Source organism: Rattus norvegicus, chromosome 19 (assembly GCF_036323735.1).
Source record: "Rattus norvegicus strain BN/NHsdMcwi chromosome 19, GRCr8, whole genome shotgun sequence".
NCBI lineage: Eukaryota > Metazoa > Chordata > Mammalia > Rodentia > Muridae > Rattus > Rattus norvegicus.
Window position 1 is genome coordinate 16,654,020 of NC_086037.1, and position 25,859 is coordinate 16,679,878.

Consider the following 25,859-nt stretch of genomic DNA (forward strand, 5'->3'; position numbering starts at 1 on the left):
AGTCCCTTGACATAAAGCATCTTGTAGTTACAGAATTTGCAAAACGTTTCATTTAAATACATATTTACATGACGTATACGGACAACCAAGTCCATCTTTTGTAACTCCCACGAAGATGAAGGCTAAGAGTAAATGCAGCTAATTTAATTAAAATCAAACTACATTCCATCTGATATCACCCTTCATCCTAAAAACATTACAGCGTCTCATTTTACACACTATCACCATCATCGCCGTCATCGTCTTCATCATCACTTTCATCATCAAAAAGCAATAGCTCACATAGGACATTATACCAACTGTTACAGTACCGCAGTGTGGTTTATACTGGTGAGGACTGCCTCTCTTATTTTTTTCTCCATCTTTATTAAATTGGGTATTTCTTACTTACATTTCAAATGTTATTCCCCTTTCCCGGTTTCTTGTCCATAAGCCCCTATACCTCCCCTATCCCCTTCTTCTACAAAACACACCTGTGTCCTCAACATTGGATTCCAGATATTATATATAATGCCAGCACAATTCCCTCGGTGGCATTTTTGATGACCTAATTAAGAAACATTAAGGGAGGTTTGTGCTCACTTGATGGTTTACACGAACATTGCCCTGATTTACATAATCCTTTCTGACAGAGGAAAATAAGGGATCAACAGAAGAGCTAATCTAGATCTAGGATTTGTCTTTCTCTCTTGGTCTGAAGTTCTAAGAGCTAGATCATTCTCAGATCTCCCTTTCAAACCGTAAGAAGCAAGACGCAGGTGAGGAGGAAAAAGTAAATCTTGACTCTTTGCCCTGAGGTGCCTCCCTTCCTCCCATTGCTAGTCCTTTCCTTCGAGCCTTCTAGCAACCATCTCCTCTAACAGCGGCAGCATTCACATCACTCCCTGTGTCTTTTCCTGCCTTGTAGCTACGAAACAAGGCAAAAGCCAGAGACTGCTTTAAGCAATACTTACCTCAAGTATACTTGTGTGTGTGTGTGTGTGTGTGTGTGTGTGTGTGTATAACATACACATATATATGAATATATATGGGCATATATGGATGGATATATATTATATGCATATATTATACATGCATATATATATGGATGGCTATATGAATTTTGTCTTCATTGTTTTACTAGGACACAGATTTGCCTCAACAAAACTTGCACACATTCTGCCCTAACACATTCAGCTATGATTCAGGTTTGTGTTTCAAAATTACCCAAACATTATGGATTTACTGGCTCCGTCTAGTATTCCACGGAAGACAAATTCCATAAGGGGTAATGAGGAACATATAAGAAACTTGTCAGACACTTAAACTTAAGTATGACCTACTAAAATTCCTTTAAAGCCAAAGGTAATTTTAAGCATATTACAACATTTTTTTAAGACACATGTTACTCCCTTGAGAAAAAATGGATAATGACGTTTCCCTCCCTCAAGTCACACGCCTAAATGTAAGGGAAAAAAAATATAGTACTTAAGTGGATAGGTTACAGAAGAACACTGGCCAAGAAAACATGAGCATTGTGCAGTGTTGGGTGGAACTGGAGAAGGCAGATTCGGACGGGAGAGCTACTCACGGAGAAGACACTGCCGCGGCAGGTGAAGCACTGCCGAAGCGGGTGCTGCTATCTTCCTCTGAGAATACCTCCTGCCTTTAAGAAGGGTAAGCATTTGCTGAACCTTGCAACCTAGTTAATTGTACGCCTTGAGATCGCCTTGAGATCGTGAGAGATGATTCAATCCGGGGCCCTGCTGTGTACTCAGCATCTTTTAAGTTTAACCTCCCTGTGAGAGAACGGTGTAACCAACCTTACATTGCCTTGGATTCCCCATGTAATCAGGTTTACAACCGAAGGTGAACTCACAGATTTAATCTTTAACTGTGCACTCTTCCATGCCCCTAACCCAGAAGTAGGCGTGTGTGTGTGTGTGTGTGTGTGTGTGTGCGCGCGCGTGTGTGTATGCATGTGTGTGCATGTGTATGCATGTGCTGCTGAGAGCAGACAACAGATCAAAATCAACCTGAAACAAAATTGCTGAGAGCAGACAACAGATCAAAATCAACCTGAAAGGTGACAGCAGATGCTGGCGAGGATGCGGAGAAAGAGGAACACTCCTCCATTGTTGGTGGAATTGCAGACTGGTACAACCATTCTGGAAATCAGTCTGGAGGTTCCTCAGAAAATTGGACATTGAACTGTCTGAGGATCCAGCTATACCTCTCTTGGGCATATACCCACAAGATGCCCCAACATATAAAAAAGACACATGCTCCACTATGTTCATCGCAGCCTTATTTATAATAGCCAGAAGCTGGAAAGAACCCAGATGCCCTTCAACAGAGGAATGGATACAGAAAATGTGGTACATCTACACAATGGAATATTACTCAGCTATCAAAAACAACGAGTTTATGAAATTCGTAGGCAAATGGTTGGAACTGGAAAATATCATCCTGAGTGAGGTAACCCAATCACAGAAAGACACACATGGTATGCACTCATTGATAAGTGGCTATTAGCCCAAATGCTTGAATTACCCTAGATGCCTAGAACAAATGAAACTCAAGACGGATGATCAAAATGTGAATGCTTCACTCCTTCTTTAAAAGGGGAACAAGAATACCCTTGGCAGGGAATAGAGAGGCAAAGATTAAAACAGAGACTGAAGGAACACCCATTCAGAGCCTGCCCCACATGTGGCCCATACATATACAGCCACCCAATTAGACAAGATGGATGAAGCAAAGAAGTGCAGACTGACAGGAGCCGGATGTAGATCGCTCCTGAGAGACACAGCCAGAATACAGCAAATACAGAGGCGAATGCCAGCAGCAAACCACTGAACTGAGAATAGGACCCCCGTTGAAGGAATCAGAGAAAGAACTGGAAGAGCTTGAAGGAGCTCGAGACCCCATATGTACAACAATGCCAAGCAACCAGAGCTTCCAGGGACTAAGCCACTACCTAAAGACTATACATGGACTGACCCTGGACTCTGACCCCATAGGTAGCAATGAATATCCTAGTAAGAGCACCAGTGGAAGGGGAAGCCCTGGGTCCTGCTAAGACTGAACCTCCAGTGAACTAGACTATGGGGGGAGGGCGACAATGGGGGAGGATGGGGAGGGGAACACCCATAAAGAAGGGGAGGGGGGAGGGGGATGTTTGCCCGGAAACCGGGAAAGGGAATAACACTTGAAATGTAAATAAGAAATACTCAAGTTAATAAAAAAAACAACCTGAAACAAAATTAATAATCACATAAATGTTCAAAGCAACATGGGGATACAGGTTGATATCATCTATATGCAGCTTTGAGTGCATTAATCACATTAGTCAAAGTCAGTAAAATAACCTAAATTCTAAAAAAGAAATTTTAAAAAATATGCTTCAACATTTTTTTGAATATTCGCCCATACTTCTTTTCTTTCTTTACTCTCCTAGTTCTATCTCTTCTCTTCTTCGTCCCTGGTATCATCCTGTGTCCTTCCGATGTCAAAAGTGAGTTCACTTTGGCATTCAGCTCAGGCTAGCCTCAGGGACAAAACTACTTCCCTTCTCTCTCCTCCTGACCCTCATCAAAACTTCCATTACCTAGAAAAAAAGCAATTTAATTAAACTAAGTCCCATAGGACTGTGAATGATCGATTAATAGACTATTTAACCTTCCCTGGAATATATGTTTTAAAGAGGGCACTGTGTGTAGGCAGAATTTCAATCAGTTCAAGAAAGAGAAATATATAGGCTTCATGCAGGCAGATATGTTTTGGTAGAAGAGCGTTCTGAGGGGCCCTTAAGTTATCCCTGCCGGTGGCCACTGCTCAGTCTCTGCTCCTAACTAAGAGACTACAGCAATGGCAGCAATGCCCTTTTCCAGTTTTACAAGTGAACAGCAAAGTAGTCTCAAAGGAAGGCATTCGACGTTCAAACAGACTTCAGAAGTCAGAGTATGCTTTAATACTCCTCTGGGTGAACAGATAAATTCAAATGCTTCTTTTTCCTTGGTGACAAGTTCCCAAGAGCCACCCTCAAACATCAAACATCACTCTGACAGAGGCCAAATCCTTGGCCACGTGGAAGTGACCCTACAGGTAGTCTTTTAAGATTAATTACACGCTTTTCACTCTTAACTTGGACATGAAAACGATCACCAGAAATATCTGATGTAATTCTTTACTGCAAAGATGCATGTGAGACAGATGTAAAGGGCCCCTACAGGCTTTCCATCGAAATTCAGTCTCTCAGCAATTCTACCTTCCACATTCATTCCCACCCGTCTCTTCTCCTGAAACACTTATTTTTCAAAATATTTGCATATTTAATTCTTAAAACTTAGCAACATATAATCTAATTTTATAAGGCTTGTAATTAAATGGTTTAAATGGTTTAAATACAAAAAACTCCATTTTTTATATATTTTCCCTACCTAATCTCATGTATTAAATGAAGAAATGAGAAATGGTTTACTGTTTGCCCTTTAAAATATATTTATTTATTTTATGTGCATAAATGAGTGCCTAAGTTGATGGATATTCATCGCATATATACAGGAGCCAGAATGGGCAAGAGGAGGGCATAGTTTCCCTAGAACCAGAGTCATAGATGTTTATACATTGCCATGTGAACCCAAGTCATCTATCTACAAGAGCAACAAGTGATCTTAACCACTGATTTCTCTCCAGCCTCTCTCTGCCTTTTGGTTTGGTTAGGTTATGGTTGGGTCAGATTTTTGTCAGGGGGAGGTGGTGCAGGGAGTAGGTCTTGGTCTTGATTTTTTGAGGCCAGCTCTCACTGTGAAATCTTGGCTGTCCTGGAACTTACTATATAGAGTAGGCAGCCCTCGAACTCACAGAGATCTGCCTGCCTCTGCCTCCCGAATGACTTTGTTTGCCTTTCTTTCTGACAGAAATTAAGGCAGACCCTCTGCTCTAGCTACTTACAAATTTTGCCCTCTCCAGGTGACAAGGCACTCCTATCTGGTAATAATAAAAGCCACTGCCCTTGTACTGTTTAATTAAAATTTTAACCCTGGTTGTCAGTCAACGGGATTACTATCTCAATGCTGTAAACTGTTTCTTAGAAATGTGTGACTACACTTAGCTTCTAATAAATATTTCATATCATTAATATGATATGAAAATATCATAAAATATATACTTAGCTCTTGGTAAACTTCTCTGTGTTAAAATTTTATATTAATCCTAATTTTCAAATTTGGCATGGAAAGGGAGTGGGGGGGTTAAAAGTTACTAAACCAGAGAGGCTTCTCTGTCAAGCATGGTGGTACATACATGGGATTAAAGAATCCCAACACTCAGGAGACAGAGGCAGTTAGATCTCTGACAGTCAGGATACAAAGAGAAACCTTATCTCAATAAGAAACAAAGAGAAGATACCATGCATGTCCTTTTGGGTTTGAGTTGCCTCATTCAGGATGATATTTTCTAGTTCTATTTGCCTGCAAAGCTCATGATGTCCTCATTCTTAACAGCTGAATAGTATTCCATTGTGTAAATGAACTACATTTTCTATAGCCAGTCTTCTGTTGTAAGATATCTGGGTTGTTTCCAGCTTCTGGCTATCACAAGGGAAAGGAGGTCTAGTTGCAGGCCTAAATTGGGATTCAGCTCAAGGGGAGGCTCCAAAGCCTAACACTATTACTGATGCTATGGTGTGCTTATAGACAAAGCCTAGCATGGCTAACCTCCAAGAGGCCCAACAAGCAGCTGAAAGAGTTACAGGCAGATGCTTATACCCAACCAATGGACAGAAGACAGGGACCCCCGTGGTTGAATAGGGAAAGGTTGGAAGAAGCTGAGGAGGAGGGCAACCCCATGGGGAGACCAGCAATCTCAACTAACATAGACCCCTGAGATCTTTCAGACACTGAGCCACCAACCAGGCAGCATACACTAGCTGATATGAGGTCCCTGACACATATACAGCAGAGGACTGCCTGGTCTGGCCTCAGTGAGACAAGATGCACCTTACCCTAGAGAGACTTGAGGCCCTAGAGAGGGAGGGAGGCCTGGGAGGGTAGGGGGTGAATTGGAGACATCCTCTTGGAGATGGGGGAGGAGGAATGGGATGAGGAACTGTCAGAGGGTGGACCCCGAAGGGGATAACAACTGAACTGTAAAAAAAATGATTAAAAATATTTTTTAAAGTGTTGTACAATCTCTCTTTGGGGATATGTTCAGATCCTGATCTGTCTGCCTCCCTGAGTGTTCAGTAAATAACCCTTCATTTAAAAAGAAAAAAAGGAAAGAAAGGGAGGGGGAAGGGAGAGGGAGAGGAAAGAAAGGGAGGGGGAAGGGAGAGGGAGAGGAAAGGAAGGGAAGGGAAGGGAAGGGAAGGGAAGGGAAGGGAAGGGAAGGGAAGGGAAGGGAAGGGAAGGGAAGGAAGATACTTCTTAGTTGTGATATCTATAACCCAAACAAGAACTTTTTAATCTTCTTTCTTTTTAACTAAAGAAGAAAGAAAAAAGAGAAAGAAAGAAAGAAAGAAAGAAAAGAAGGAAGGGAGGGAGGAAGAAAAAGAAAGAAAGAAAGGAAAGAAAGAGGGAAGAAGGAAGGAAGGGAGAGGGAGAGAGAGGGAGGGAGGAAGGAAAGAAAGAAAGAAAGAAAGAAAGAGAGAGAGAGAGAAAGAAAGAAAGAGGGAGGGAGGGAAGGAGGAAGGAAGGGAGGAAGGGAGGAAGGAAGGAAGGAAGGAAGGAAGGAAGGAAGGAAGGAAGGAAGGAAGGAAAGTTATTTCCCAGGGAAGACTATTCAACTGGCAAATGCTTGCTTGCTGCAGAGGCACGAGGACCTCAGTGTGAACTGCTATCACCTACACTTTAAAAGTCAGGCTCTTTGATACTCATCAAAATAAAACCTTCTGCTCACTACCTACACTTGTGTTGTAAAGTTGCAAGATTGAGATTCTGTTGCCTGGCTTGAGATCCCTTTCCCCCAGCTAGGCTGCCCTGTCTGGTCTCAGTGGGAGAAAACGTGCCAGGGGGGCTCCTTCTCTGAGAATGGAATTGGGAAAACGGGGATGAGAAGGTGGGGCTGGGAGGAGAGGAAGGAAGGTGGCTATGATTGGTATGGAAAGTGAATAAATAAATTTAAAAAAGAAATGTATAATAAATCCCAAGTGGGATGAGAAAAAAAGAAAATGTTAAAATACAAATTTCCATCACACATTGGTCAAATAATTTCATTGTAAATTACACACTATGCTCTGCCGTATTAAAAATCATGGTGGAAGTTTGTAGCTAACTTCCCCCCCAGGAAAACATACAGTTAGCCGTGCTGTGTGGGAAGCAGGTCTAGAATAATCTCTTATCTGGTGATAATTGCTTGCAGTCTGCTCTGAGCGAACCACCCAGTCTACACCAGACTAATTATCTCAATCAAAGGGATAGCGCAGTTACTTTAAGGTGGACATAGCGCAATCGTTACACTTCACCATTCAAAGGATCTGGCTTATGGCATCTTAGTATGGTTTTTGGAATTCATAACAGCTTTTTCATACTAAATGCAAATGTCAACCACGTTCCCAAAGGTGTTAGATTTGGATGATCATCTCCCCTCCCCCCCCCAAAAAAATTTACCTCTATTCTAGCTCACTTAGGAAATTAAGAATACTTTCATGGAATGGATAATTTATCTGATCTATATTTGATTTATCTCTTGGCTATCTCTTGGCTCCAGAATTAGCATTTGACCCAAAGGATAACAATCATCAAAAGATATCATTCATATATATATATATATATATATATATATATATTCCTGAGCTATCTCCCCAGCTCCTAGAAACATCTCCCAGTTGTGGTAGTCCTACCTGCACATAATAGACACAGGCCAGAGATAACACTAACTACACTACAATACACAGAACAGCCCCCGGAATTGACAATACTGTGAAAATCAGGGCTCCTAGGACCCAAGCTGAGAGCACTAACAAATCCATGGAGCTTCAAGTTACAATAACCCAGAAGGAAAGCTTGGATTAACGTGTACTTCCTCTAGTAGTCAATTTAACCCTGGAAATTATTCTAAACCTTGGCACTTGAAGCCCACATTCCTTAAGCTCTCATTCTAGTTAGAGACTTTCAAGTTTTTTCTTTGGCTCTTCCAGGGAAACGCTGAAGGATTCCCCTAGATAGTGAAAACTAAGAATAATTTTAATAAAATTCATTAGGAGCATTTGTCCATGTTGAAGAAAAGCTCAGAAAGAAGCTAATGAATACATCTTTTCTGTCGCTGTTTGTTTGTTGCTTTTATTTAAATTATTTAACTTATGTCCCCCTAAATGAAGCTGATTGCTCACTAGTAATTTTCATATTTCTATTGTATTTTCCAGTTCTTTGAAACCACAATACTGTTCATGAAAAGAGGAACTCTAAATTAAAATCACATGCTCGCTCTATATTAAAAGCAATATAATATCACAATAGAAATATCAAAAAAGTGCTTCCCTGATTAGATGCTCGCTATAAAATATGACACAGCTAGACTAACTTTAGGCTATGCCTCAAATGTACAAGCTCCCCAGCCACTGAGATATAAAACAAGCACTAATAAATGGGCACCTTGGCTGTTGTAAGGTCAATAAATCAAAATCACCAACATAAGTTAAATGCATTTTCAGTGGGTACAGATTTATCATCAAAGACCTCATAATTATGCAGCCACTAGAAAAGCAATGTGTTTGCCATGACCTTGATCATAATTCACCAACACTCCCAATGTATAAGTTTTCAACATTATATCACTCTCAAAAAATAATTTCAAGAGCTTGGATTTCTGAATGAACATTAGATAGATAGATAGATAGATAGATAGATAGATAGATAGATAGATAGATAGATAGTAGTTTTTCTGGACACTAGAACTTATTACAAAAGCCATAAACATCTAATACTTGAAAAATAAACTAGTAGAAAAGCAAAGAATATAGGACTTAAAAGTCTTAGAGATTTTCTAGAAATGAAAGTGTGGCTAGAAATCTGGGTAGAGCCAAAGAAAGTCTGCAAATATTCACTTTAGCAATGACTTTATCTCTTAAATGCCCTTTTCTTGTAGTTGGATTCTCTGTCAAAAAGGTAATAAAGCAAGAAGGAAAGCCATCGTGCTGAGGTGAGGTTAGAGGGCTTCTAAGCTTTGTGTTGCTTTTCATCAGTCGGGAAAGCCTGGCTGCCTCTGAGCTTTCCAAGAATGAGAACTGGACGCAAGATGCTGAAAACTTCTCGGGGCTTTCAAAGCTGAACTGGGAATACCATAAAACTCTTAAAGAACACAAAATAGAGGGAATGAATTGATTTAATGATGCAGGAGCTATTCACAAACTTTCATGTTGGCTATTGAGTTTGGAGTGAAAATGAAGAAAAAATGCTTTTCAATATTTAAGTAGGTATTGTTCTTAAACCAAAAAGTCAATTACCTAGATGACTAGAATTGAAATTTTTAGTATCTTAAAAGTTAAAATAAAATAAAACACCTTAATTGAAATACTGGTATAAGATCTTTTCTGGAGAATGGACAAAAGTCACACACGACAGTAAACCCAGCATTGAAGAAGCAGGCAGGAGAATCAGAAGCTCAAGTCTAGCCTGAGCTACATAGTTTATATTTTGCTTATAAGAATCAAATCAACCTCAATTAAAAATTTTAAATATAAGAGCCTTTCTGAGTGTAGAACTTTAGGTGGGTTGAATAGCAATTAAAAGTCTCTGGGTGTGTTCTTGTTTATTTCAGTTTGTTTTTTTTTTTCAGCTATAAAATACAGATCTTAAACTCTTTCTTCTCTTTATTGTATGTATCGATATATGCAAGGGATTTGAGACACACACAAAAGGGTTCATGTCATTAATTACTAAACTTTTTGTTTTCTTTTTTTTTTTCCTTCTTTTTCTTTTTTTCGGAGCTGGGGACCGAACCCAGGGCCTTGAGCTTGCTAGGCAAGCGCTCTACCACTGAGCTAAATCCCCAACCCCAATTACTAAACTTTTAATAAAACAGATTATAAGGATCTCCATACCAAAAGACAGCCACCTTTGAGTAGGCCAGTACCTCAAACCCCTTGACAGGAGTGCCAAACAGAGTCCAAAGTGACAATGCTGGGTTGACTGCTGGATAAAATATCAGTCTATTCAAGATCTTAAGTGTTTAATGGGGACAGAAAGTACTGTGTCAGACACAGCAATCATGTTTATTATCCATTAGTAATCTCGCTCTGTACCTTCTAGAAACATGGGTTAAAGTGTTGGAGAATTTTTTTCAGATTATGAGCAGAAAATAGAAAGCATGGAGCTTAGTAATGGCCTAGAATCAAAACACTGTCAACAATGGACAGGGAAGGACATAGAGCAAGCTCTGCCACAGTGAGTCCTAGATGCTAGACTAGCATTGAAACACTGGCATTGCCCCCATATGGACAAAATTATTAATCTTTCTTGTCATTCGATATATATAGATATAGATATAGATAGATAGATAGATAGATAGATAGATAGATAGATATGATAATTTTTAAAAATCAAGAAATACCCTAATACCTGAAGACTCCTGTTGCTCAGGTCACTTTGGTCAAAAGGACAGGTGACTGACCTGCTTGCCAGCCAAACTAACACCCTAGATTCAGTTCCCAAAGAGCCATTCCACCCACCCCCACTAACTACCCACCCCAAGGCCAGGCCCCTTCTACCCACCTCACTGCTCTCCCTGCAGCTAGGTTCCTGCCTACAATTCCAGCAGACGCTCAGGTGCAGGACTCGGTAGTCAGAAGAACAGAGACCCCCTGCTGCACCAAAGGCCAAGAGACTCCCTACTAGATGAGAGGTCATACCGGTCACCAGAAATCCAGTCCACAAAGACCAGAAGACCAACAAAGAACCAGAACCTAAGGAACAAAACATCCATCACAAAGACAAACTGAGAAATCAACACCTAGAGCTATAATCATCCCAAAACCAGATGCCTAAACACCAGTGAAAGAGCACAACCGGGGCAACATGGCACCATGAGGCTATCCTATGACAGCAAGACTTGGTTAGTGCAGCCAAAGCGCACACACACACACACACACACACACACACACACACACACACACACACACACACAAAACAACTGTATGAAGATGACAGAATTCCTTAAAGAAAAATGTTTAAGTCCTTAAGGAAATCAAGGAAAAGACAAAAAAAAAATGGAGGAAATCAATAAATCCCTTACAGAATGACAAGAAAGCCAAGGGGAAAAAAAAAAAAAAACAAGCAAGGGAAGAAAACTATTCAAGACCTGGAAATGGATACAGAAGCAATAGAGAAACAAACTGAGGGAATTCTGGGAATAGGAAATGCAAGTAAGCAAACAGGAACTACAAATGCAAGCATCATCAACAGAATACAAGAAACAGAAAAAAGAATCTCAGATGTTAAGGATATACTAGACTGGCTAGATTCATCAGTCAAAGAAAATGTTAAATCTAAAAAATTTCTAACATAAAACCTCCAAGAAATCTAGGACCCTTATGAAGAGACTAAACATAAGAATAATAGGAATAGAAGGGAAAGAATCCCAGCTCAAAACCCAGAAAATTTAACAAAATCATAGAAGAAAATTTTCCTAACCCAAAGAAGGACATGCCTCTGAAGGTACAAGAAGCTTACAGTACCCCTAGTAGATTGGACCAGAAAAGAAAGTCCTCACACCACATAATAATCAAAACACTAAATATACAGAACAAAGAAAAATATTAAAAGCTGCAATATTATTACCATTATTGTGGTAATATTAGAAGAATACGAGACACCTCAACTGAGATGCTAAAAGCCAGAAGGAGCTGGTCAGATGTCTTGGAGACTCTAAGGGATCATGAATGCCAGCCCAGAATGCTATACCCAGAAAAACTTTCAATCACCATAGATAAAACAAAGTCAAAAGTAAACAATGTCTATCCACAAATACAGCCCTACAGACAGTACTAGAAGGAAAACTGTGACCAAAGGACATTAACTACACAGGCAGGTAAAACCATAGGCAGTAAATGATCTCACACCAGCAAAACCCAAAGAAGGAAAGCACACACACACACACACACAGAGAGAGAGAGAGAGAGAGAGAGAGAGAGAGAGAGAGAGAGAGAACCACAAACGACAACAAACAATAATAACAGGAATTAAGGATCATTGGTCATTTACATCTCTCAATATCAATGGACTAACTTCTCCATAAGAAGACTCAGGCTAACAAAATGGACTAACAAAATGAAAACAGGATTTATCCTTCTGCTGCATACCAGAAACACACCTCAACATCAGCGATAAACTTCAGAGTAAAGGCTTGTAAAATTATTTTCCAAGCAAATGGACACAAGAAATAATCTGACATAACTATTTTAATATCTAACAAAATAGACTCACACCAAAATTAATCAAAAGAGATGGCTAAGGACATTCCATACTCAAAAAAGGGAAGATTCACCAAAATGACAATTCAGTTCTTATTATCTATACCCTAAATTCAAAGTCAAACACTTGTAAAAGAAGTATTATTCAAGCTTAAATCATACATCAAACCCCACGCATTAATAGTGGAAGACTTCAGTACTCTACTCTCACCAATGCACTGGCCATTCAGATGATAACTGAACTGAGAAATAATGGAACTAATAGATAATATGAATCAAGTACCTAACAGATATCTACAGAAGATTTCACTCAAACACAAAAGAATATTTGTTTGTTCTCAGCGACTCACAGAACATTCTCAAAAATTGACCGCACACTCAGTCACAAAGCAAGTATCAACAAATATAAGAAAAGTAAACTAACCCCCTGTATCCTATCAGAACACCACAGATTAAACCTGGGTATCAACAACAACAGAAACTAAAGAAAGCTGACAAACTCATGGAAACTGAACAATTCCCTACAGATCAACTTCAGGATCAAAACAGAAATAAAGAAAGATCTTAAAGACTTACTAGAATTCAATGTAAATTAACACACAATATACCTACACTGATGGAAAATGATAAAAGCAGTGCTAAGAGGAAAGTTCATAGCACTAAGTGCCTACATAAAGAAATTTGAGAAATCTGATACTAGCACACCCCAAAGCGCTAGAATAAAAAGAAACAAACACTCCCAAGAGGAGTCAATGGTAGGAGTCAGAGCTGAAAGCAATAAAATAGAAACAAAAACAATAAAAATAATCAATGAAACAAAGAGTTGATTATTTGCAAAAAAAGGAACAATATTGACAAACCCTCATCCAAGCTAAGTAAAACACAGAGAATATCCAAATTAACAAAATCAGGTGTTAAAAGGGGGACATAACAACAGGCACTAAGAAAATAAAAAAAATCATTACATTTTACTTCAAAAACCTGAACTGCACAAAATGGAAAATGGAAAATAAATGGATAATCTTTGATAGATACCACTTACCAAATGGCTGAGAAACAAAGAAACATTCAACATCTTACTTAGCCACCAGGGAAATGCAAAGCAAAATGACTCAGACTCTGTCTTCTACCTGTCAGAATAACTGAGATCAAAAAAGCAAGCGAGAGTTCATACTGGTGAGGATGTGGAACAAGGAGAACACTTCTCCATTGCTGGTGGGAGTGCAAACTTTCACAGACACTTTGGAGCTCAATATGGTGGTTTCTCAGATAATTGGATATCGATCTACCTCAAGAACCAGCCATACCACTCCTGGGCGTATACCCAAACTCTATCCCAACATAAGGACACTTGCTCAACTCCATTCAAAGAAGCTTTATTCATAACAGACAGAATGTGGAAACAACCTAGATGTCCCTCAACTGAAGAATGGATAAAGAAAACACAGTATGTTTACACAATGGAGTATTACTCAGCTGTTAAAAAGAATGCATCATCAAAGTTTCAGGTAAATTGATAGGAATAGAAAAAAATTACCCTAAGTGAGGCAAGTGAGACCCTGAAAGACAAACATGGTATGTACTCATTTATAAGTGAACTTTAGGACCTAGAAAGGCTAAGTAAGAAGAAGGATGCAAGGATCTCCCTGGGAAAGGGAAATCGAATAGATTCCAAGGGTGGACTGGGTTGATCAGGTTGGGAGTAGGGAGAAAAATACTGGGAGGAAAGACTGAATTAGAGACCATTTCAGGGGTGAGGTACAATGCAAACTCCATGGAACTCTAAAGAGTAACTTGACCTGACTGGCCGTCTTCTGTAACCAGGCAAGGCCTCAAGTGGAGGGATTGGGACACCAACCCAGCCACAAGACTTTGACCTACAGTTTGTCCCGCCTACAGAATGTTCTGAGACTGAAGTATGGCAGGATCTTCACCAAAGAGAGCAGAGAGAGACGTTACCCAGCCACTGATAGGAGCAGATCGATGCAACACAGCCAAACAATTAGGTGAAGCTCCAGGAGTCCTGCTGAGGGGAAAGAGGAAGGACTGGAGGAACCAGAGTGGTCAGGGATGTACCAGGAGAACACAAAATCAACTGAGCAGGAGTCATGGGCTCTCAAAGAGATTAGGGAGCCTATAGGAGTCTGACCTCAGTCCTCTGCAGACATGTTAACAACGGCTGAGTAACTTGGTGTTCTTGTGGGAATCCTAACAATGGTAGCAGGGGCTTTCTCTGATTCTCTTGCCTACTTATGGGACTCTTTTCTTCCTACTGGACTGCCTTGTCCAGCCTTGATGTGACGGTATGTACCTAGTTGTATTACGTGTTTGGTTGATGTCCCTGAGAGGCCTGCTCTTTTCTGAGGGGAGTTGGAGAGGGGTGCATCTGGGGAGAGAGGAGGTTAGGGAGATGAGATTGGAGAAGGATAAAAAGGGAAATTGTGGTTGGGGTGTAATGTATGAGAGAAGAATGAATAATAAATAAATAAATACTAAATAAAACAAGAAAGATTTTAAAATAATGAAGATCTAAGTGAAGATGAAATAACTTCAAATAAGTGAAGGGAATAAGTTATAAAATAAACATAATTCATATAATCACCCTTCCTTTGGAAAGATACTGTCCTCATTCTCCTCTCTTGCTGTGATTAGCACCATGACAAAAACCAATTTGGAGAGAAAGGGGTTTTTTTGGTCTACAGGTTGTTTTGCATCCTGGATGAAAGCCAATGTGGAAGCTAGAAGCAGAGACCAGCGGAGGGAAGCTGCTTAGTGGCTTACATCCGGTTGATTGCTCAGTGTTCTTTCTTATACAAACCCAGGGTACAACCCACCTAGGGAGTGACACCACCCACAGTAGGCGAGGCCCTCCCACATCAATCAGTAACCAAACACTAACCCCACAGACCAATCTGATAGATGTAATTCCTCAACTGGGGTCTCAGGTAACTCTTTGTCAAGTAGACAAAACCTAACATAGATACCAGACTTCTTATTCTGTACAAGAAGCCAACTCCACAAAAATTTAATTTTATAAATAAATATCTGATATCGAGAACTAGACTTCCAGGGACCATCTCTGAACTTCATTACTAGAGAAACTTCCGTGAACACATAGAGTACCTAAAACCAGGAGGCTGAGATGCCGTGTTCTCTCCTGAGCACAAAACAAGCTCTTTCTGCGCCTATGCTGCCACGGCCTTCTGCCATTGGTGATCTTTCTTCTTCCCCCTCGGGAGAGCTAAAGAAAACACAATATGAAAGACTTTCTATTTGAGAGAAAAAAAAAAGAGAAAAAGGTAGCATTTTTAATCAGGATATTTTTATATTGTGATTAGTCTAAGGTTGACCTAAAGATCAGAAATCACACAAGAAAATACTTAAAACTTGAATACTTTAAATTATGATTTTTAATCTAGGAAAGTATACCATAAATAAAGTCAAGAAAATGTATGTGTAATATACAGGACTAATATATTTAATCACTGCCATGTCCTTTTGAATCTATTTTTATTAAAAAGGAACAATCTAGTTTTTTAAACTACCAAAAGACCCATAACTCACAAAACAATGCAAATACTAATGAAAATTTCCAGTCTCACTAATGATCAAAGGATTAAAACAGATTTTCATCTGCTGGTCAAGTATTGATATTATTAATACCTAAAAGGATGTACTTGATTCCCTCACGTCACTATTAGAGAGTGCAAATTGGTACAAATTTTCTGAAAATATGCCTCAAATTCAAAATAGGTTTGCTTCCAAACGGCCATTCCAGCAGAAGGATATATCTAAGAAACTAATTTGACAACACTCAATGAGTTGTAAGCAAGTTATTTATTGAAAATTTATTTAAAATAACGACAGCTTTTAAGCAACTTATGTCATTTAAGCATCGTGAAATATTATTCTCATTCTTAAGAAAATAATGTGTCAGTATTTAAAACATTGTTCTTGATGGGTTACTTTGGTGCTATAACAGAACAAAATAATTTATAGCATTATACAACTTATTTTCACACTTTTCAAAATACTATGCTTAAAAAACAGACAGAAATATCTGAAATCCATAAGAAGGGTTGGAAAGATTGCTCAATGATTAAGAGCATATATTGCTCTTATAGAGAACCTGAGTTCTTTTCACAGGATTCCAAGGTTCCCTGACCTCCTCAGACACCTGCACTTACACACACACACACACACACACACACACATAAACACACACAAACACAAACACACACATACACACTCACACATATACACACATACACACAAACACACACATATATACACACACACAAACACACACATACACACACATACACACTCACAGACAAACACACACATACACACACATACACACTCACATACAAACACACACATACACACACATACACACTCACATACACACTCACACACATACACACAAACACACACACAAACACAAACACACACATACAAACACACACATACACACTCACATACAAACACACACATACACACATATACATACACACACACAAACACAAACACACACATACAAACACACAAACACACACATACATACACAAACACACACATACACACACACACACACACATGCACACAAATCTAAAGGTAAAGTACTGTGGTAAAAAGTGAAAAATTGAAAGAGTCCATTAAAATGAACATCGTTATTTTTCTCTTGTCAATGAGCCTCCTTTTATCTTTCTAATAATTACATGAAACTGCGAAAGACTTTGTATTAAAACATAAAAATGTTCATCTTTTTAATAAGCTCATGAATAACTATAAGGGAGAGTATTTGTTTTTATAAAACAATGTTGATTTTATGTCTGCTGTTATAGAAAGATACACCAATATTTTCAGTATTGTTTGTTCGTATCTAAAATAATTAGTTGTTTCTAAAATTTATTATTAAAATACAAAAATACATGACCTGGTTCTCATTAAACTATAAGTGGTTGCATAGGACAATTTCTGTTTGAAAAAGCATGGGTAGCTTAGAGTTAATATCTTATGTGTACTATTAAATTAGCTATTCCTAAAAACATATAAAATATCATGGTCTCTATATATACCAAACTGTGATGACACATTGTTACTGAACAAATTATGACTATAAACAAAAAATGAAAGAAAAGTGAAAGATCCCAAATTAACAACAAATGGTGTGGGCCACACTTTGGTCCATACATAATATCTGGATACTTTATACAATTAATTTTCAAGTCTCCCATCCTGTTCTTGGAACGCACACACTGAAAACGTGTTGGTTATTTTTGTCTCCATGCCCACTCTTTCTTCTGGGAAGCTGCCAATCCTATCGACAGCTGGCCCTTGGGAACAGGATTAAATTAACAGCAGATATTCCTTTTTGAACCATTAGTAGATATTAAAAGGACAGAGTTGAACTAATCTAAATTTGTTAAATTGGAGTAAGAGAGTTACCTCCAAGAGAGTTTAAATTGCACAGTCAAAACTTAAAATATTTCCACGTTCTTCTCAGTAATCACTTTCTTAAGTACTCTAGTTTTTCTTAAATGTGAATTATAAAGTGTCCAGCTCTCTCCTTTGTTCTCGGAGATCTCTAGAAGCACTGGAGAAACCCGGATAAAAACATGCATGGCAGCATAGCCTAGGTTACACAAGCCCCACTTCTTTACCTTCTTCTCGGGCCTCATCCACAACATCGGTGAAAATTCACAGAGATTCAAATTAGCAGACTTTAAAAGCCCGTGGCTGTTAGATGGCTAATGAAAATATAAACTGGTTCAACTGCTTTACAGGGCAACAGAGGGCAACATTCTAAATATCCTCCACATCCTTTGCAGTAGTGGTTGCATACAAGTATTTAGATTCAGTATTATCTGAGCCAGGCCAGGTTTGCTATTCTGACCCACAATGCACCCGTTCATCCACAAGCCTTAAAGCCATAGTAGATATAAGCAGTCTTTTAACCCAGTGATCATAAATGGTTTCCAACCAAGGCCCCAAGGGATTAGTTAGAATTGTGACAGTGTTTGATGCCCTAGTGGGTGGTTTATAATGCTTGTAAGGCCTACTATTTTCTAGAAAATTAAAAATCTGCAATTTCAAGGCCAATGCACGAACTCATCTGATCCCATCACCAGTTTATGGCTCATTGCAAAGTCCCTGACTAATGCCACAGAGAAGGGCCTTGTCCTAGGTCAAAGCCACACCTAGGAGGCGTGAAAAGATAACACACGGCTAACACTGAAAACAAATGCCTGAAGCATATGCTTCAAATTGCGACGATCCCTTAGGCCCCTCTTAATAACCACAGCATCCTACAGCATAGGTAGAGAGACCTCCATTTCTATCCTATTGCAGGTAAGAGTCTCCTAGCTCTAGTCTGCCGTTTGTCTGTCACTAGAGAACTATCTCCCATGAACACACATCCGTAAACCTTCTGCACTCAACTGTTTCCTCCCAGTGTCCCCACAGAGCACAATCTCGGCAATGTCCACAAAGATGCGCTCCTTTGACTAGGCCTCCATATGCCAGAGGAGTGAAGATGATCCCGAGAGGTAAGGATTGAGTCTAAAATACAAAGGAGGCTAGTCTAGCACTCACTGTGTGAAAATGTGATTAAGTTAGAGAAATAAAGAACTGGAGCAGGGGGATGAAATCTAACGTTCACGGCAGAGCATCCTAAGCCAAGTGAAATGGCAGACGGCAAACATTTCCACCTGACCATGTGAAAAAGTTATCTAACACTAGAGCCCGAGAGTCAACAGTCACAGTCTACCAGGGCAGCAGACACTGGAGACCACTGGAGCATTTCAGTTTGGGAAGCCAGGAAAAAGACTGGAAATGTTTCTCTTATAAGCAAGCAACTGGGGCTGGGAGTGGCTCATTTAATATGAGCACCGACTGCCAAGCCCAGGGACCTGAGCTTTATCCCTAGAGCACCCATGGTGAACCGGAGAACCAACTCCTGCAAGGTATCCTCTGACTTTGATGCACATAATAAAATGAATAAATGATGAATAGTAAGTGTAATAATTTTTAGTTTAAAAACAGCTTGCAGGATATAGAAACTACTAAGTAGGAGTTTTTTAAAAAACATGAGTAATAAACCAGATCTTCATCTACAATGCGTATTTCTTTCTCTAGAAATCACAGTTAATCTAAACACAAACTGTCTACCAACATAGTCCCTTTTATGCCCAGCATTCTTTTTCCAGACATTCGTCAACACTGGAAGACAAGGCTTTTTCATGGGCAATGCTTCTACTCTTGTTTTAATGCAGTTCTCAGGTAAACTATTATAATATTTCTATCTTGCAATGTTTATACTTATGCTCTCTTTAGTCTACGTTATATGCAGAAGCTTTACCTGTTTTCTTTTTTCAAGAAACAGTGTCAAAAGAAATGCCACATTGCCGAGCATTCCAATGGTGAGCTAACAACCGCCCCTTCCTCTCCAAAACAGGAAAATAAAATATGAACATTTGTGGAGACAAAAAAAAGCTCACACTTGGAAAGCAAGATTAAAGCAAGGAAATCAGCAAGGCTTTATATTTTTACATAAAAGGAAAATCGCCTTCTACCACACTGCCTGTTATTATGACAAATACTTAACATTTATTTTTAGATCTTTTGAATAACACTTTAACTGTATACAGGTCCAAAAATAGTCCTGAAAGGGATAATTTCTCTCGGTTACAATAAAAGTGGCCTGCTTTTCAAAGTCTGGGAGGTAATATGAACAAATACCAGATTCTTATTTCTTCCTGACAGGAAATGAATTTTGTCCAATACCTCCATGGGAGGTACGAAGTTGGATTTACTGTTAATAATTTTCTCAACTTACTGTTCATCTGTATGAAGGGACAAGAGAGAGAAGTCAAACCTTAGGACTTACTTTCTACTGGGTGGCCTCATCCAGCCTTGATGTGAGGATAGATATGTGCCTAGTCTAACTGCATCTTGTTATACTAAGTTCAGGGGTATTACTGGAGGCCAGCTGTTTTCTAAAAAGAAACAAAGGAGCAGTGGATATGGGAAAGAGGGGAGGCTGGGGTGTTTGGAGGAGGGGAGGGAGGAGAGCCTGCAGTTGAGATGTATTGTATAAGAAAAGAATATATATATACACATATACATATATACATATGTACATATATACATATATATGTATTCTTGTATATATTCTTTTTTTTTCTTCCTTTTTCTTTTTTTCGGAGCTGGGGACTGAACCAAGGGCCTTGCACTTGCTAGGCAAGCGCTCTACCACTGAGCTAAATCCCCAACCCCTTCTTGTATATATTCTTGTATATATTCATATATATACACATATATGGCAACTTTTGAAAAAAGCTTCAGAGTGACAGGCATTACTGTCAGATCCTGTTCTTTCACGTAAGTTTTGGTTTTACCTCAAAGCACACCATAATATTACTTTCGTCATCCTCTGATTCACTGGCCACAATGTCTTCCTATCGCACACAACAAGCATATGTTTAATTAAATCTGGAAAAAGTAATAAGCATCCTACATTTCAAGGATAGCACTACAGACTCCTCCTGTGTTAAATATATCCCAGTTCCTGGGTAAGCTGACAATTCAAAGGCTAAGCTAGAGAAGTCGGGACAACTCGGCTTTGTCGGTTTCCCAGTTGCGCCATTCTAGTCTTCCTGTTTCGTTGAGGGAGTGGGGGCACCGTAACGGGGACAGAGTGTTCCATCAACACAACAAGAGCTGAAGCAGCAGCAGCTTTCTCCAACACTGAGGCTGTTTTTGCAAATGTGCATGCTCTAGTTAGGGCTAAGGATATTTCTTCAAATGCTAATAGGAGTTAATTTGGTCACCAGCTAAGTTGAATTTAGAAACTGTCTTTTCTCTCTCGCCTGAAAGATCTGGTCCCGACTGTTCGTTTCTGAAGCAAGTATTTACTCTCTTGTGTGAAATTATCACTTGACGTTGATCTGTATGTTGGCACAGCGTAATTCCACAGATACATTTAGAAAGTAGCAATGCCTCGCTGTCCTTGTGTGTTAGATCTTCTCCCACAGGTCACTGTTTGTCTTTTATTGTCAGGCTATCTCTGCCACCACCCTGTGTCACTATGAAGAACAGTTTTGTGATCAAGAAGCCAAAGTACTTGACACCATGTATAGTTGTGGAAATAGACTCTTGTTGATGATTTCTATAAAGTCTGATCGGTTTATACCCTTTCCATTGTCCTTGGGATAAAAATTAAAGTCACTTGGTTTAGTATGCCAGGGCTCAACCATCTGCCTTTTGCTTTACTCTGCTAAGGCCTTCTTTCCCTCACTGATGTCCGTCCTCCAAATTGGTGAAGGTCAATTTCTTCCCACTGTAGGAAACTCCAAGTTCTTTGTTGCCCATGCCCTTTCTTGTCTAAATACACACACACACACACACACACACACACACACACACACACACACACACACAGACAGTTTCATATGACACTTTCCCCCCAATTTGAAATATTCCCTGTAGGAGAGAAGCTCATATGACTCAGGAGGTAAATAAAACCTCCCTCGTTTGGGAGAAGAAACACTTGGAAGATATTTGAGGGCCCCCCCACCACCAGCAGTATAGAAAGGAATGAACAACTCAGGGGAGAAGACTGACAGGAGACTACAGTTGATTGCCCAGATGGATGTTGTGAGATCATTATTTTGATATCTCACGGGTTTTCTTTCTGGGGTGAGTCAATATGTATGATTTGTGTGTGTGTGTGTGTGTGTGTGTGTGTGTGTGTGTGTGTGTGTGTTGTATCCCCCAGAAAAACAAAGAGAACATGGAATTTATCATTGCCTGAGAGAATTATATTGCCATCAAAGAACAGTCTTCACTGGGACATTTCTTAAAAGAACCAAACATACATTTTGAGAGGTTTGAATAGGATTAATTTAATCATATTAATTAATTAATAGGATAAATAAATTTAAGGAAGAGAGTAATATAAGTCTGCTTTGTGACTATGCCAGATAGAAAACAGAGCCTCAAGGAAATATCTCCTCATAGAGAACAGATACAGACTTAGAAAGGAGCCCACGCTAAGGATGTGTTCATCTCTTCAGTGGTATAGCCAAAAGGGACCAGATATTGATGATTGTCCGTGAATTTTGTCACAGAATGTTGGAACACTAAATGCTCCTATCAGAATCAACACAGTACGCTTCATTGAGAAAGTCATGTGAACAAACAAACAAACTAGTATAACAGAGGGACACACACCTAAAACCCAGCTTCAGGGTACTGCAGCAAAAGCACAGAGCCCATGAGCGCAAGACAACCTGGGAAATACAGCAACACCCTGTCTCACTGTGAGTATGTACACGTGTGAGCATGTGCATGGCTGTGCATATGCACACCTGAGAGTGTTTATGTGTAAATGTAGTCAATAAAATTAAGTGATATGTTTATTGATTTTCTTAGTGCTGCTGATCTTAGAAAAAGAAAGACTAGAAAGGATCGTAGAACAAAATGGCAGCCCCAGAAATGCATTTTTTAAAAATCTGCCAGTGTTATCTATGGAGGCTTTGAATTATATTCATAACTTCATTCTTTGCCTTCTCTTACTTCCAACATACCAGACCTAACTAGGCTACTAAATGAAAAACTTCTTAGTTCTTTGAAAGCAGGCACAGGATCAACATTATTTAATAGCAAGAGGGTTGCACCAAGCCCCAGTGTCTTAATCAAAGATGACTCCCACCAAGCCATCCCTAGAGTAGCAGTTTTCCAACATACGAAGACATTTACAAACACACTACATCCAACACGGAAGGAACTTCACGTGCAGAAACCATAGATACTGCTAAATATTCTTCAGTGCCCAGGACTGCTCCATCCTCGCACTCCCCAGCACCATGTACCTCCCAACAGTGAACAACCTAGTCCAGTGCATTAATAGTGCTGCTGATGAGAAACCCGGGTGTAAATAGCCTCCTGATTCCCTTCATCGCTAGCATTCTCTTGTTCTGTATTTTTAGGGTCACCAGAAATTATATTAACTTCAGTGAAGTCATGATATGTGCGAAAACGCTCTCCTTTAATATCAGCAACTGCATTAACATCTACATAACCTATAAAAAAGTAAAATCATTTTTATAAATTCTGAAACAGAAATGTTACAATGGCCAAACTAATTCTTCATTCTGTGTAATTATATCAGTTTTTTTATGAGAATTCTGTAAACTCTTTAACCTAGTAACTGTCCCTTCAAACTACATTTTACACAATGCAGCTAAGTTCCTTTCATGATAAAAGTTAAAACGCTAACTCAAAAGAAAATATATCTGGTTACATGCAACTTTTCTACTGATGCCCTCCTATATTTTCTTCATAATTAACACTGTAGACTCGCCAGAAATTGGATCTGACAACTTTTTTTAGTAAAAACAAATACCAAAGAGTCAGAATATACATCAGCTGTGTCCCTAGAATTACATCCTTTGATCTGATCTGATCTCCTGCTTTCAGCTGGTGCCTGCATACTGGAGGGGGAGGGGGAGAGGGAGAGAGAGGGGAGAGGGGGAGTGAGAGGGAGAGACAGGGGAAAGGGAGGAGGAGGAGGGGGAGGGGGAGGGAGGAGGAGGGAGGAAAGGGGGAGGGGGAGGGGGAGAAGGAGAGAGGGAAGAGAGAAGGAGATCGAGGAAGGGGAGGACGGAGAAAGGGGAGAGAGAGGCGGAGGGGGAGAGGGAGGGGGAGGGGGAGGGAGAGACTGTATTTCCCACTAGAGCTTTGGTGAGTGTTTCCCAAAACACTTATGTTGTGAAATCTTGTATTGTTGTTGAGGATTCTTCAGGATCATTAGGCTTTTTATGTTCCTGATTTTAAACAGAAACCATGATCTTACATTAGTATCAATGAGTACATGCTTAGCCTCCCAGGAAAAATAATCATGATTTTTTTCATCTAAATTTAAATACGCGGGGACTCAGCAAAACCGAAGACTCAAAATGCAATTAAGGGTAACAGAGCTGGTAAGAGATAACTTCCCAAGTGTTTCTGTAGACAAAAAAATTCAAAATAAAATAGTAGTGACAAATTTACAAACAACCTAGTTTCTGACCATGTTATTTAAGAATGGAGTCTCCAAAGCCCCCTGTGCTCACATGCATGATGTTTGCGAAGGATCTGACACAGAGAACATACCTTAACACATGTCAGCCACGGCCAAGGAAAGTGAGCTAGAAATTACTCCACAGTCCAAAACAGGAATTGGCAAATGAGAACCAAGTCAGGGGGCCCAATCCGCTCGGCTTTGTTCCCAGGGATTCAGCCATACACCATTCGTTCACACATTGCCTAGGATTCTTTTATTTCTCTACAATGTTATGATACAGCCAAGGGGACCTAATTCAAACACTAACACCGTGCTATATGGATCAGTTTACGGCTTAACTGAATAAATCTCTCTTTCCTCAAAAAACATCCATCTCCCAACAAAGGCAGAAGAGCAAAGTTGAGTCCTTGTGTCCGAAAACCATATGGCTGTAAACCTAAAATATTTAGAATCTAAGCCTTCACTGTTTCTAAAGACCTGATGCCTTGAGGGATAGGGTTGGCGGTAAGTAGCTGGTAGTCAGAGCACAAGTTCCTTCTGCAGAAACAGGAGTGCTCATTTCTCTAAAGGGTCATGACTCTAAAAGGGCATGAGGTGAACTGACAAAGTAAACAAATGACTAATCCTTCCAAGAGATGGGGGAAACAGCTCTCCAAGTACTGTATTCCTCTCACCACTACCTCTCAAGTGCATTATTATCAAATGCTGCGTTCTTCTCAAGCCACTGGCATGGAGGTTGCCTCTTCTGCAGATTTAAAATGAAGATCATCTCGAAACCACTCTTGGGCAACCACACTGAGTTGTAACGAAGAGGAGAAACACTGGATAATGGGGAGGTCTGTTAAGATCACGTCTTGGTTCTGCCATCAATAAGCAGTGTGACCCTGGCAAAACCCTTTCTCTGAATTTCAGTTTACTAACCTACAAGACAGATCTAAGTAATAAATATATATGTGGGGGGTGGGGATAGTAGGATATATAGTGGGATAGTAAAGATCAGATACTAAGAGCACTGCTAATCTCTGGGAACTAACTAGTATGCACACTAGTTTTAGGATTAAGCTATTTAAATCCCGTTTCTGATCACTAAATATCACCGATAATTGTCCCCTCCCCAAATGTTTAAAATTTTTATGAAGCGGTCTCATCCGCCATTTGACTGCCCTATTGCAGGGTTTTATTTCAGAGTTGCCTTCACTGTTCTCAATGCTTCCTCACTGCACATGCGCATTCCAAATCAGCAACGGGCGCCTTGTGAGACTCCCTGGGGTGGCAGCACAGCAGCGACTGTCTCAGCTTTAAGCCCCACCCACGTGCGCCGCGACCTTTTGAGTACCTAGATCAATGTGAGGCCAGCTGCCTACTTAACACATACAAGAGTGCCCAGAACAAAAACACTGA

The 25,859-nt window shown here is 39.7% G+C and overlaps 1 protein-coding gene and 1 non-coding gene across 7 annotated transcripts in view; one reads left to right on the forward strand and one right to left on the reverse strand.

Moving 5' to 3' along the window:
- The window catches only part of LOC134483165 (IQ domain-containing protein M-like), a 249,989-nt gene that overhangs the window by 223,628 nt on the left and 502 nt on the right, over positions 1 to 25,859 (reverse strand). For 4 of the 6 annotated variants that reach the window (XM_063278428.1, XM_063278425.1, XM_063278427.1 and 1 more), the window contains exon 2: positions 15,512 to 15,629. The exons of the other annotated variants lie outside the window; for them this stretch is intronic. The gene's annotated coding sequence lies outside the window, so the exon portion shown is untranslated. The remainder of the gene's footprint in view (positions 1 to 15,511; positions 15,630 to 25,859) is intronic. 6 annotated transcript variants of the gene reach the window in all.
- Positions 15,442 to 15,649, forward strand: LOC120098737 (small nucleolar RNA U3). The gene has a single exon (XR_005497149.2). It is a non-coding gene; the product is annotated as a small nucleolar RNA U3 (small nucleolar RNA).